Genomic DNA, 13,880 nt, shown 5'->3' on the forward strand with positions numbered 1-13,880 from the left:
TGGAGGAGGGGAGAGAGAGAGAGAGAGAGAGGGAGAGAGAGAGGGAGAGGGAGAGGGAGAGGGAGAGGAGAGGAGAGGGAGAGGGAGATGGAGAGAGGGAGAGGGAGAGGGAGAGGGAGAGGGAGAGAGAGAAGAGGGAGAGAGAGAGAGAGAGAGAGAGAGAGAGAGAGGAGAGGAGGGAGGGAGAGGGAGGGAGGGAGGGGGAGGGAGAGGGAGAGGGAGAGGGAGGGAGGGGGAGGGAGAGGGAGAGGGAGAGGGAGGGAGGGAAGGAGAGAGAGAGAGAGAGAGAGAGAGAGAGAGAGAGAGAGAGAGAGAGAGAGAGAGAGAGGGAGGGAGGGAGGGAGGGGGAGGGAGGGAGGGAGGGGGAGGGAGAGGGAGAGGGAGAGGGAGGGAGGGAAGGAGAGAGAGAGAGAGAGAGAGAGAGAGAGAGAGAGAGAGAGAGAGAGAGAGAGAGAGAGAGAGAGAGAGAGAGAGGAGTAGCTTAACTTGTGCATTTGTAGGAAATTTCAGGTACCAGATAGTCAGTCATTTGTACTTGATGGATAGTCAGTGTGGGGGAGGGGCCCAACAAATGAACAACAAAAGAAAACTCTCAGAACAGGCAAATGGCCCACAAAGGATGGTGATGATAGGAAACAGCATGCACCAAGAGAAAGTATTCTTCAGAGGCTCAATTTGGACTATTTCCTAGACTAGTGGTACAATGAGACCTCTTGAGATGCTAGAGATTGGGAACACCCAAGGGGCTACATGGTCATGAGGGAAAGTGTCAACATTCTGAGCAGAGTGGCTAACCTGTGATGCCTACTATGCTAGTTGTACTAACTGTATTTTCAAGTAACAATATTTTTGATTTATGATATATTCAACTTATCAAAGGATGAGGGGGGACACATTGTAAGCTGGGAAACATCTGTGCATTTATACGGGCATGTCCTAATATCTCACAGGTAAATACTGCATATTCTTATGAAAAAGCACAGAGGAGATATAAATTTTTCCCGAAATAATACACGTGGCAATGAAGAAATGACTCTCTTATGAATGAACAACGGAGGCAAAAATAGGACCATTCACAACACCACTACAGTCACTTTCCCTAAATCTTCATATATATCATTCAAGTAGATTCAATACAAACTACAAAACAGTACATTTCTGGTGTGGAGGTTGAAGGTTGCATGTATATTGACAGGTGTCTATCTAAATTTACTAGAAATCGACCCACTATGTTTCCAAGGAAGAAGTCCTCTATAAACACCCAGAAGGAGGTGCTAAGAAAGCTGCCAACCTCTTGCAACTCTTGAACAGTATGCATGGAGATACCCTGTCTTGAAACAGCCCCATGAGCTGCAGGAACCAGGCAACCCCAGGATTTAACTCCTCCTTCTGTGTCTCCTGTGCCTTCTATTGAAAAGCTGAATATCATGCAGAGGAACAAACTTGAAAGGGTTCAGATCCATTTTCTTAGATCAGCTAAGGAAGAAATACAAAATCATTCTTTCTAATGGATGAGATGAATTCCACTGTGTATACACACCACATTGTATTGATGCATTTGTCCACTGAAGGACATTTAAGAGGGTTCTATATCCTGGCTATGGTGAACAATGATGCAATGAATGTGGTTGTGTTGATGGCTTCAGTGTGGCTTGGTTTGTGGTTTGTGATAGATGCCAACAAGGCGATTGCTAGGGAGTAATAAGGAAGCTGTTTAGCTGTATGTTTAGTCTTTTAAGGAACCTCCATTTTACTTTCCAGAGTTGTTGAACACCGTACCATTTTTTTTTGCCAGTCCTGGCTTGAACTCAGGGCCTGAACACTGTCCTTAGGCTTTCTCAAGCCTAGAACTCCACCACTTGAGTCATAGCACACAGTCTCACTTTGGGCTTTTTTCTCTGTATGTGGTGCCAAGGAATTGAACTTGGGCTTTTGCACATGCTAGGCAAGCATTCTATTGATAGGCCAAACTCCAGGCCCCACATTGCACCATTTTGAAGGAAATGAAAAGACTTGGAAAAAATTATCGTGCATGAAGCAAGCCAGAGCCAAGGAAACAGAGGCTGGATGGTTTTCTTCTTCATTGTGGCAACTAGAATGTGCTTATAAATTTCTAGTAAAAACACTGAATGATTACACACACACACACACACACACACACACACACACACACACACGCCAGGACATGATAAATTATATAGGATTCTATACCTCCATGCTCAGATGCTAAAGGAGGATGCACGTACGAGTGGCTGACAAAAGCTCATTGGATTTGTGCAGATGACCATATAAAGTAATATTCTGTGAAATGAACTTCAAGGAAAAGGAGCAAGAAGCATATTTTAGTTGCCATTGTTGCTGTTTCTGTTTTCTTTTCCTTTTGCTTTGTCAGTTTGCATTTGGGAGGTAAGGGGAGGACACATATTAAAGGTTGAACAAGGGTGAACAAATGCAACAGTGATACTTGACATAGTGGAAAATGAACTGCACATCTGTGTGTGGATGGGAGGGAAAAAACTTGGAGAGAGCATTGGAAGAGGAGATAGGATTCAAAAAGAGTCTTACTCATTCCTCATTACCAAATTCATGTAACTATAACCCCTCTGTATATCAGCTCTACAATAGCCATCCAAAAGTGAAAGAGGGATAGTATTACAAAAAGTTACTAAATGAATAAGTGGCCTACACAAGCCCACAACTCAGAGATATCTATTGGCACTTTCAATTTGGCATTCTTCTGGTTGTTACTTACCATAATATGCCAATACAATTGCATATTGGTCATAATCTGTGCTTACTGAAATATTTTTGACTTTTTTTTCATTCTTTTTTTTTTTCCAGTCCTGGGCTTGGGCTCAGGGTCTGAGCACTGTCCTTGGACTTTCTCAAGACTTAGCACTCTACCACTTGAGCCTCTGCACCACTTCCAGCTTTTTTCAATGTATGTGGTACCGAGGAGTTGAAGCCGGGTCTTTGTTTATGCTAGGCAAGTACTCTATCACTAGGCCAAACTCCCAGCCCCGACTTTTTTATTTTTAAGAAGAATTTCTGTGCATATTTATTTCTTTTTAAATTAATGTTACTGTTAAGGTGATGTACAGAGGGGTCACTGTCACATGTATAAGGTGATGAATACATTTGTTGTCGGACATTTTACCCCTTCCCACATTTATCTCCCATTTCCTTCTCTGCCCCAGTCTTCCCCACAAGATGTGAAGTTTATTTCCAACACATTATCTTATGAGTATTACTGTTATATCGGTTTGCCCTAGGCATCTTTTAAAATCTTTTATTTTGAAACTATTTTTGATTGACAGGTAAACTGAAAAGGAATCAGTGGAAATTCTTCTATGCTATGGACTCCGGACTTTGAAAGCTAAAGTCTTACATAACATACTTACCAAATGAATTAACATTTGTTATAATAACATCACAGGTTCTCCATATAAGTAGTTTTATCTTTTCTGACCCACAGGGTTCAGCTCCTTAAACCCTGACACCTTCTGGTATGTTCATGATTTCTAGTTTTTGCTTTTACATTGTTTGGGTAATATCTCTCAGAATGCCTTTAAGTGGAACTGTACACTAAATAACCTTTAAAGAAGGTATCCTTCACTTCACAAAATGTACTTGGTATTTATTCATGCTTTTGAGTAAGTCAGTAGTTAACTTCCTTTGTATTGTTGGGTAGTCGCCTATAATTAAGATGGGCTCTAAAATGTTTAGGTTTATGTTTATTAAAGAGCATCTGGATTATCTCCAATTTTTGGTTCTCATGTATACATTTGAGTGTGAATATAAAGTTTTAATTTGCTTAGAACCATTATGGGAAGTAGGAGTGCTAGATCCTATAGTACATTTTGTGGGTTTCTGTTTGTGAGAAATGGTTGGTATGAACTCTTTTCCCCTAGTTTTGAGGCTTTAAACACAGGGTTTGGGCTCTATCTTTGAGCTTCTTTTATTCAAGGCCAGCACTCTAGAACTTGAAGCACAGCTCCACTCCTGCCTTTTCTTTTCTTAGTAGTAGCTAATGGAGATGAGACCTTAATGGGCTATCCTGCCTAGGCTGATATCCAACTGAGGTCCTCAGATCTCAGCCTCCTGAGTAGCCAGGGTTACAGGCATGAACCACTGGCTCCCAAGATGTATGAGCCATTTGCAATCCTTTTAACAAGTGGTAGAGGTGCCATTCTTTATCAGTCATTTTACTTGTTATTGCTGTTGTAGGTGATTAGTTTGATTGGTTATGCTAGCCTGTGTGAAATGATGGTTATAAGAGTTTTAGCTCTCTTTGCTGTTGTTGTTACTGGAGTTTGTAGTCAGGGTCACTTGCTTATTGACTTGCTCATGACGGCACTCTACTACATGAGACATGCCTGCAGTCCAGGTTTTTATATGAATAATTGAAGATGGAGTTTCTCAAACTATTCTGTCCCAGCTGGCTTTGAACTTTGGTTCTGTTGATCTCAGCCTCCTGAGTAGCTGGGATTAATTATAACTGTGGGCCACCAGCTGAAGTTTTAACCTCTCCTTCTCTAATAACTGATGACCTTGAGGATCTCCTCATGTTGTAATTTCTTTGATGGAAAGTCTATAAAAAATCTTTAACCTCTGTTAACTGCCTATTAAGTTTTAAGAATTCTTACTGTGTTCTTAAGAGGATCTAATTATAAATGTTTTCTTGGTCTGTGAATTTCCTATTCTCTTTATATTTTTATTGTAAAATTGTTTTAATTTGTATCAGTTGCAATTTACAGATCTTTTCTTTTGGGCTTTTGTTGTTTCTTGCATCAAATTCAATATACAAATTTCTTGTGTGTGATTGCCTAGAAAATTCATAGTTTTATCTTTATGTTCATGTTGTCCAGGATTTACTATGCCCTAACTCCCGTACAAATTATGAGATATTTGTTGAGGTCCCCTTTTTCATTATTTTTGTTTTGTTTCATTTTGATGCTGGCCTTAGGGCTTGAACTCAGGACCTGTTTGCTGTCCCTGAGCAATTTTGCTCATGGATAACACTCTGGGACTTGAAACACAGCTTCACTTCCAGTTTTTTGATGGATAGTTGGAGATAAGAGACTCGTGAACTTTTCTGTCCAGGCTGACTTCAAACCACAATCCTCAGCTCTCAGTCTTCTGCTTAGCTAAGATTACAAGTATAAACTATTTGTGCCTGGTGGGTTCCTTACCCACCCTTTAAAAATATATCTGGTGTTTCCAGTATCATCTGTTGAAGATAAAAATTTTCTGCTTCCCTACCATTCTACCTTTGTGAAAGCCCAAATGAATACACTGCTGTACATTTATTTTGATCCCTGTATTCATTCCACTGGTCTGTGCATCTGCATTTTTACATCAGTATCAGGCTATAGTAGTTACACTATTTTTTGTATATACTTTTATATGTTTATTTGAAATAGGAAAAGGAAGGAAAGATGATTGGGAGGGGTGGGGGAAGGGAAATGGGGATAAAAACATAGGAAGGGGTATCAGTATTTGAGAAGTAATGCACCTTCTAACTGCCTAATTAGTTATGCTATTTTTATGGTCTTAACAATAGATAGAATAAATCTTCCAAAGTTACCTTTTGTTTTTTTTTTTACAGAATTATTGTTTTATATCCTTGTTCTTTTAGTTTTCTACACAATTTTAGAATTTGACTGTAAAAAGCTCCAAGAAATCTCATTCAGTTCTGGACTGTGATCGCACAGAATCAGAACATTTTAATTTTTATGAGGTGGTATTTCAGTCTTCCATTCGATGAACATAGTATGTCTCCATCTATTTAGATCCTTTTCTTTTTCTTTTTATCAACATATGGTAGCATTAGTATGGATCTAACATTTTTTCTTAGTTTTTACTAAAGCGGTATGATTTGGGTCTTAAAAAAAAAAAGTCCTTATGCTGAAAGCTTTTTGTTTCTTCTATTTCCCTTTTGTCTCTGTATGTTTATCTGTTTTGAGAAAGGGAAAGGGAATCATAGAAATGGTAGGACAAAGGGTGAAACAATTCAGCAGTGATACTCACTAGACACTGTGTTGGAAATGAACTTTACAACTTGAGGTGGGGATGAGGGGTGCGGGGAGAGACTGGAGAGGAAAACCTGAGAGAGAATGAGAAAGTGGGGGACATTGTTCAAAAAGAAACATATTCATTACCTGACTTAGGTAACTGTAACCCCTTTGTACATCACCTTTACACAAAAATCATAAAGGTTGCAGAATTCTAAAACAACAACAAAACTCCCCAAAAGTCAAGCAAAGGGTTTGATTGCAAGCCTAAGGTGCTATTAAGGGTTTGCAGAACCTTTGGGAGGCTGGGCCTCGTGAAAGGATCCTAGGTCACCAGGGAATGGCCTCAAAGGAGAGATTAGGTCTCTAGCTGTCCTTTCTCTCCTCTGTGTTCTCATTGTCTCCTATTTCTTGTGTCCCGTCTCTTCCTCTTCTCTGGATGCCAGGAGGTGAACTGCTTCAATCCTGCTGTGAGCTCAGCACTATACGGTTCTGCCTCAGGACGGACTCAAAAGCAATGGACTGAAGTCTTGGTAAGTGTAAGCCAAAATAAATAAAGATGTAAAACTGTTTTTATCAGGCATTTTATCAGAATAACAAAAATGTGACTGCATTAATGAAATTAAGTACTTTCTTCTGTTGTATTTACTCATTTAGTAAACTGATAATTTAATTTGATAACATTTTAGGTGATTTTTTTACCCCTACAAGTCAGGACAGATTTTTTTTTTTATTGTTGGGCCAATGTATAGAGGGGTTACAGTTACATTCACCAGATAGTAGGTGCATTACTTCTCACACATTAATATCCCTTCTCATGTTTTTGTCCCCATTTCTCTCCCCCACCCCCTCCCAATCATCTTGTTTCCCCCTTCCCTTTCCTATTCAAATAAAAAAAATAAATATATATACAATATATCAGGTAACAAAGTCAGATACAATAGCAATATGAGATTAACCAAAGGGCAAAAAAGAGAAGAGAAATAACATAGTACATTAAGAACAACAAACACACAAGATAAAGCTTTTGTTTCCATATATTAGAGATCATTTCATTTAGTTTCATCCTACAGGACCTTACACATCTAGGTTTTGAGCTATTGTAATCTTCTGCTAGGAGAGTCCTCGATGTGTACCAATTATTACAAATGAGGGAAACCATTGAGTCTATGTTCCTTTGGGTCTGGCTACTTCACTTAATGATTTTTTATGTAAAATTTGTGTTCATGTTCTGCTTTTGTCTGTTTGAATTAATTAAAATTTTAGTGAAATACTTAAGTTAGCCTACTGTGCTGAATGAGAGCATGAAGAAATTTCACTACATTTTTTTGTGTTGGTATTGGGGCTGGAATTTAGAGTCTCTCAGTCTCACTTGGCTCTTATGCTCAAGGTTGGCACTCTACCATTTGAGATACACCCCTTTTGCTGGTTATTTGCAGAGAGGTGACTCTTGAGCTTTTTAACCTCTGAACACCTTGACTCACAATCCTCAGATCTTAGCCTCCTAAGTCACCAGGATTACAATTGTGAGCCTCCAACATCCAGCTGACAATTACTACTTCTTATTTAAATGTTAAATACAACTGGTTTTAATTTTTGACAGGGTTGTGACTACAAACTGAATTCTCTCAAAAGGGTAATTTTATTTATGTTAATTAGTTCTAATTCATCTAAGACATCCGCTTGTTGATTATAACACCAATACTTTATCCTTCTCAGATCTTTAGGGTATATCAATGTTTCTTTAGGGTAACATTGTGTAGGGCATAAATCAGTGTTTCTGCAGGTAGATTATAGTATAAAGTACTTGCTTGAGAACTCAGAAGTAATCATTCTTGAAGATTAGACTTTCTCACATCTTTCCTTGGAATATGAATTCCTGCAATACTGCTCATCACTTCTAATTTCCCAGGAATCATTTGTAGTATTGTAAAGTTCCCTACAAACATTTTTATTTATTTATTTGTTCTTTTATTTATTGTTAAGTGGTAAACTCAGGGTCTGAGTACTGTCCCTGATCTCTCCATCTCAAAGCCTAATACTCTACCACTTTGAGCTACAGAGAAATTTCCAGTTTTCTGGTGGTTAATTGGAGGTAAGAGTATCATAGACATTCTTTTCTGGGCTAGCTTTGAACCATGACTCTCAGATCTCAGCCTCCTGAGTAGCTAAAATTGCAGTATGAGCTATTGGCGCCCAACATTTTAAATTATGTTTTGCTTTCAGATTTTATTCATTCTAAATTATTTTATAATTTTGGTTACTTTCTATTAGAGATTTCATATATATATATATATATATATATATATATATATATTGTGTGTGTGTATTTCCTGCAGTATTTGTTTTAAATTGATAAGACTCATGAATTTCCCAGGTGCCAGGATCCTTTTCTCTGTAGTGGCTTGAAAATAGTCCGATGTTATTATCATTCACACAAGGGCTTGTATTGTAAGTGGCTTTAACTAGAAAATAATACCACATTCAGTTTGGCTTACTGTTCTTTCACATCACTGACAATTCTCACTCATATATCTAATACCAGATATATAGTGGTTTCCGCACCTACCCAGCAAGCAATGAATAATTCGTCAGGTGTCATCTGGGTGTCTACTAGTTCATATATTGTACCCAAGAAGAGCATCAGTTCCCCCAGAGGGAGATATTTATCTCCAAGTCTGCCCACACCTCTGAAATGCCAGTCACAAACTCAAGGTTGACTTGACCTGTGCTTCTCATCCTTTGCTATAAATTATATCCACTTGCCACTTGTTCAGGTTCAATTAGTTTCTTCAAGTGTTCCATAGAAATGCTCATTTGCATATAATGAATAATTACATCAAACATTGTAGACAACACAGATAAAGAGATGTATGGGTAAACGATGGGAGAACCACAAGGTATCTCCTGATAGGTCCTTTCATGTGTTCTGATATCCAGAAGTTCTCTGTGCTTTCTTCTTGAGTTTTTATGGATGATTCACCACAGACATAATTGATCTCATTGTTGGTCATTGGCAACCAGTTTTCCTCTCCTTTCCCAAGTCTAAAGGATAGGACTGGAAGTATGAGCTTTCTAATCCTGTCTTGGCCCCATGTTGCTAGCTGCCAACCATCCTGAGCAAATCATTAGCACACAAAAAGACATGATCACTTCAGGGATTCTAAGAATCAATACAAGAATAGAGGGCAAACACCCAACATGTATTACATATCACACAGTACCACAGGGAATAAGCTCTTTAAAATGAAGGTGGCTTTCGCATATGAGGTAAAGATGGTAGTAGTCCTTTAGAGTAAGTATTTTTGGAAACCTAATGGAATGGATCGTAGGTTCTTCTAAAATTAAGAATGCACTTTAATTCATGAGAAAAAAAACAACAACAAGATACGGCCATGTTCCTGGACTCTTCACCACTCCCACCCCCATTATGTCATAGGGAGCACATTTGGTATGTCCAGTCATAAATAACTCCTACTCCCAAGTCTCAGAGCACTTGATCAGTAAGCTGCAAGTAGGCAGTGAGTGATATGGCATGGGAATAGTTGCTTTCCTGTCCTCCAGGACACTGGTCTACTTGATGTTTTCTCATGTTTGCAAATTTTGGTTTTCTTTATCTTGTTTTTCTTTTTTCTCTCTCTCTCCTTCAACGTCAGCTTTTTCAAGATCTAACATAACTGCCAGTCCATTCTTCTTTCTTTGGCTATGTGAAATATACCAATGAGTCATTCAAAGACATGTTCCTCTTACTACTCTCTTATTTCAAGCATTTACCTGTTATAGCTGAGCATGGGGGTTCAAGCCTGGCACCCTAGCCCTTTCAAAATGGAAAGCAGCGATCACAATTCAAAAGTAAGACTAAGGGCATTGTAAAGACTCCATCTCAATCAACAGTTTGGTAAGTCATGGTGTACTTTGTTATCAGAGTTATAAGGGAAGCACAATGACTCATATAGTAGTGTGCACATCATTTCTAAAGAAGCAGACAAGAGCAAGTAGGGAGAATCAAAGCCCAGATCTGCCAGGACATAGAGGTAGATGGACTCTACCTCCAAGACAAAACCAATGCAAAATGGTGCTGGTGATATGGCTCAAGTGATAGAACACCTTCCAGGAAGTGCAGATCCTTGATTCCAATTCCCAGACCTAAGTTTTTGTTTTCATTTTTGTGTATTTCAATCGTTCTGCTGGTATGACCTGTTTGGTCTTAATATTGTCTTTTTCATTTAAAAAGCCTTTAATGTAGTATTTACACTTATTTCAAGTTCTCTGTGTAATGTATTTTTTAATAGCTGTGTCATATCTGAGCCTAGTGGAAAATAGTTTGTCTCTAAGAGGACTAGGGTTTCATTTTCTTCCTATAATATGCTGTGCACCTTTTATTACTGAAAGCTGACCAATTGTATATAATGAGTTAAATAATATCTGTACATGGATAAAGGCATTGGTATCCTTCTGTTAAACATGAATGTAACTAATGTGATTCTGGTGAGGAGTTGGGCTGGTTTTCAAACTTAATGTTGCTCCAGTGTAACATCCTGCAATTTCTAATGACTTGTGAGATCTACTCTGTCTGGAGTTTTTACTCAATGTCTGCTGTCCATTTCCACTTAAACCTTCTATCGCCCTACTCCTTAAGCCACTTTGCCACTTCTGGTTTTCTAGTGATTCACTGGAGATAAGAGTCTCACGGGCTTTGTTCTGGGCTGGCTTTGAACCGCCTTCTTCAGATCTCAGCCTCCTGAGTAGCTAGGATTACAGGTGTGAGTCACTGCAAGTGGCTTATTTTTATGTTTTTTATGCTTTTTCTAGTGTTAGTCTTTTAAAGCTTTCCCTACTATATTTCACTTTTTTTTCCTATACCATTGTATAAGGAGATAAGAGAAAAAAATTCATCTTCTTATGTTCTGATTAAGTACCCTTATGATCCAAGTCCTCTGAGCCTTCTTCCTTTTTCTTTTTTTTAATCTTTCAATTTATTTATTTTTATATACTGGTACTAGGTCCTTGCACTATCCCTTGGCTTGCTTGCTTGCTCCAAGCTAGTGCTTATACCACTTGAGCCATGTATCCAGCCTAGCTATTTTGCTGGTAGATTGGAAATGGAGTCTCAAGGACATTGCTGTATATATCCTCCAGGTCTCAGCTTCTGGAGTAGCTAGGATTACAGATTTAAACTTTCTTCAATTAGAGGTCTTCACATGTCCTTTGCTCTCCTTCGGCTCTAAGGCTGGGATAAGCACACAGCGCTGCCTTCCCCTCCTACAACCTTCCCGTCACCATTGCCTTTCCTTTCCTCTACTCTTTAGGGTAGTGAGGAAAAAAAATTGTTTTTCCTTGTGTTATGCCTACTAGGTTCATGGAAGAAAGCCGTCAAAAACAGTAATACTACCTGCTAAGCTCTCAGCCTGACCCACGCCCAGAGTCTCACAGAAGCTCAACATTGCCTGTAGGAATTCAGTAAGACATTTTACCCAAATTTTCTCACTGAGGGTTTCCAGCAGTGCTTAGCTAAAGTTAACAATTGAGGAAGTTTCACCTCTCCCTGCCCAGTCTCAGATTTTAATATTAGTTGCTTTTCCTTCAACTTTATTTCTCGCATAAATTTCACAAAAATGTATTAATTAAAAATTTCTCCAGCTATTTTCTTGTGAGGAATGTTTTTATTATCTTCAAGATGAAGCTGGAAGTCTCATATTCTACATATTATTTTTAAACTTTCACATTTGAAATACTGTATACATATTTTTCTGTAAAGCAAATTGACATTTAAATTAATCTATTTAAGTAGCTGCACATTATTCTGAATATGTGTAATGCTATAATTTATTTAATTAACCTCTAATTTATGGTATTTGGATTTTATTAGCTCAAGTGTTTTTGTCTTCACTATCTGGCTACTAATTGGTATATTTATTTCTCAAATATGTCTATGAAATTAAGTATCCAACCACTGAATGTTTCATAACTGAGTTAGGGAGAATGAAGGCAACTGTAGCATGCAACAGATGGAAGGATTTGAGTCTATTCTGTTCAACCAATACTTAATGTCATTGCCAACACCAGTGGTCTGAAACCCAAGGAGAATGAAAAATGTCTTCTGTAAAATACACTATGCCAAATCCAACACATTCAGCATAACAATTACATGTTAAGAGCTTATACACACAATTCAACCCATTACACTATCTAGGATATACAGGTATTCCTCAACTTAACAATGGAGTAATCTGACAATAAATTCATTCCAAGTTAAAACTATCATAAGTTGAAATATATTTATTGTATCTAACAACCCTAATGCTGCAGCTAAGCAACACATTTCACTAAAGATTTCTAATCATTTTCTGGGATGATGGCATAATTGATTAGAGCATACTACCACTGCCCAGCTCCATGACAGAGCATCTTAGTACATACAGTTAGATCAAGGAAAGAACAAATATGGTATGTGAATTACAGTTTCTACTGTATGTGATTGTACATCACTTCTACATCAACATGATGCCTTAAAAAAATCGAAGTCAGCAAGGCGAGGTGGCTCATACCTATAATCCTAGCTACTCAGGTGGCTGAGATCTGAGGATCATGGTTCAAAGCAAGCCCAGGCAATAAAAATCCAATATAAAGCAGAGAGACTCTTATCTCTAGTTAATCACTAGAAAACAATGGGAAGTGGGGCTGTGGCTCAAGGGTCGGGCAGTTGCCTTAAGCTGAAGAGCTCAGGGACAAAGCCCAGGCCAGATTGCAAGCCCCATGACACCACCCTCCCCCCCAAAAAAAAATCAAAGTTGAAGACTGGTGTGGTGGCTCAAGCCTATAAGCCTAGCTACTCAGGAGGTGGAGATCTGAAGATTGTGGTTCAAAGCCAGCCCATGTACTAAAGATCTGGAGACTCTTACCAACAAGTAATCACTAGAAAATGGGAAGTGGGGCTGTGGCTGAAGGGTGGGGCAGTAGCCTTGAGCTGAAGAGCTCAGGGACAGCACCCAGGACCAGAGTTCAAGCCCCATGATCCAACAAAACCCCCAAAAAACAAAACAAAAAAAACAGAAAACACAAACACAAACAAACAAAAAAAACAAAATCTTAAGTTGAATTGTCATAAGTCAAGGAATGGCAGCATGGCAGCATACTATAGTGGTTTGGATTGTGTCCTACCAAAAGGCAAGTTGAAGAAGTCTTAATCGTAGCTACCAGTGGAAAATTGGATTTCCTTGTGTAGAACTGTTGTTTGAAGATGTAAACTAGTTAAGAAGAGTCCACTTAGAGTGGATCCTAATCTAAGTGACTATGACTAATGTTCTTATAAAAAGAACAAGCTCCATGCTCAGCAAAGACATCAGGGGAACCTATCACATAACAACAGAGCTTTATGTGCCCTACCCATTGCAAATTGTGATTTTTTTTTTTCCTCCTTTTGGACCAAGCAACAGTGGTTCCCTGTCACTCAAAGTAAAGGTTCCTTACCCTGACTAACAACTACTAGCTACTGGTACTTTTCATCTCTACTTGTTCACTCTATCTTACTTCATATAAAGCAAGTTTGAGTGAACTTTAGATTCTGACTACTCAGAGGGAAAAGAGGGAAGAGATAAGTGCCAGAGATACCTTTCACTTGCTCCACCTATCCACCTGCATCTTTATAACCTGTCCTGGAGGTCATTTGCCTATTTCTAGTCATCAAAGTATTCTCTGTTCATAACTTGTTCATTCTGTGAATGGGCAAGTTCCTCTTCTGCTCTGGAAACTAGGGAGCATTCCTCTAAAATATGAAGACACTAAAGTGGTTGATACTCTCTCAGCCTACAACATTAAATGAATATTGATACTGAGAACAGACAAGTAGTGCAGGTGAGGAAAAGT

This window comes from Megascapheus bottae, chromosome 7 (assembly GCF_031878675.1).
Source record: "Megascapheus bottae isolate mThoBot1 chromosome 7, mThoBot2.hap1, whole genome shotgun sequence".
Classification (NCBI taxonomy): Eukaryota; Metazoa; Chordata; class Mammalia; order Rodentia; family Geomyidae; genus Megascapheus; species Megascapheus bottae.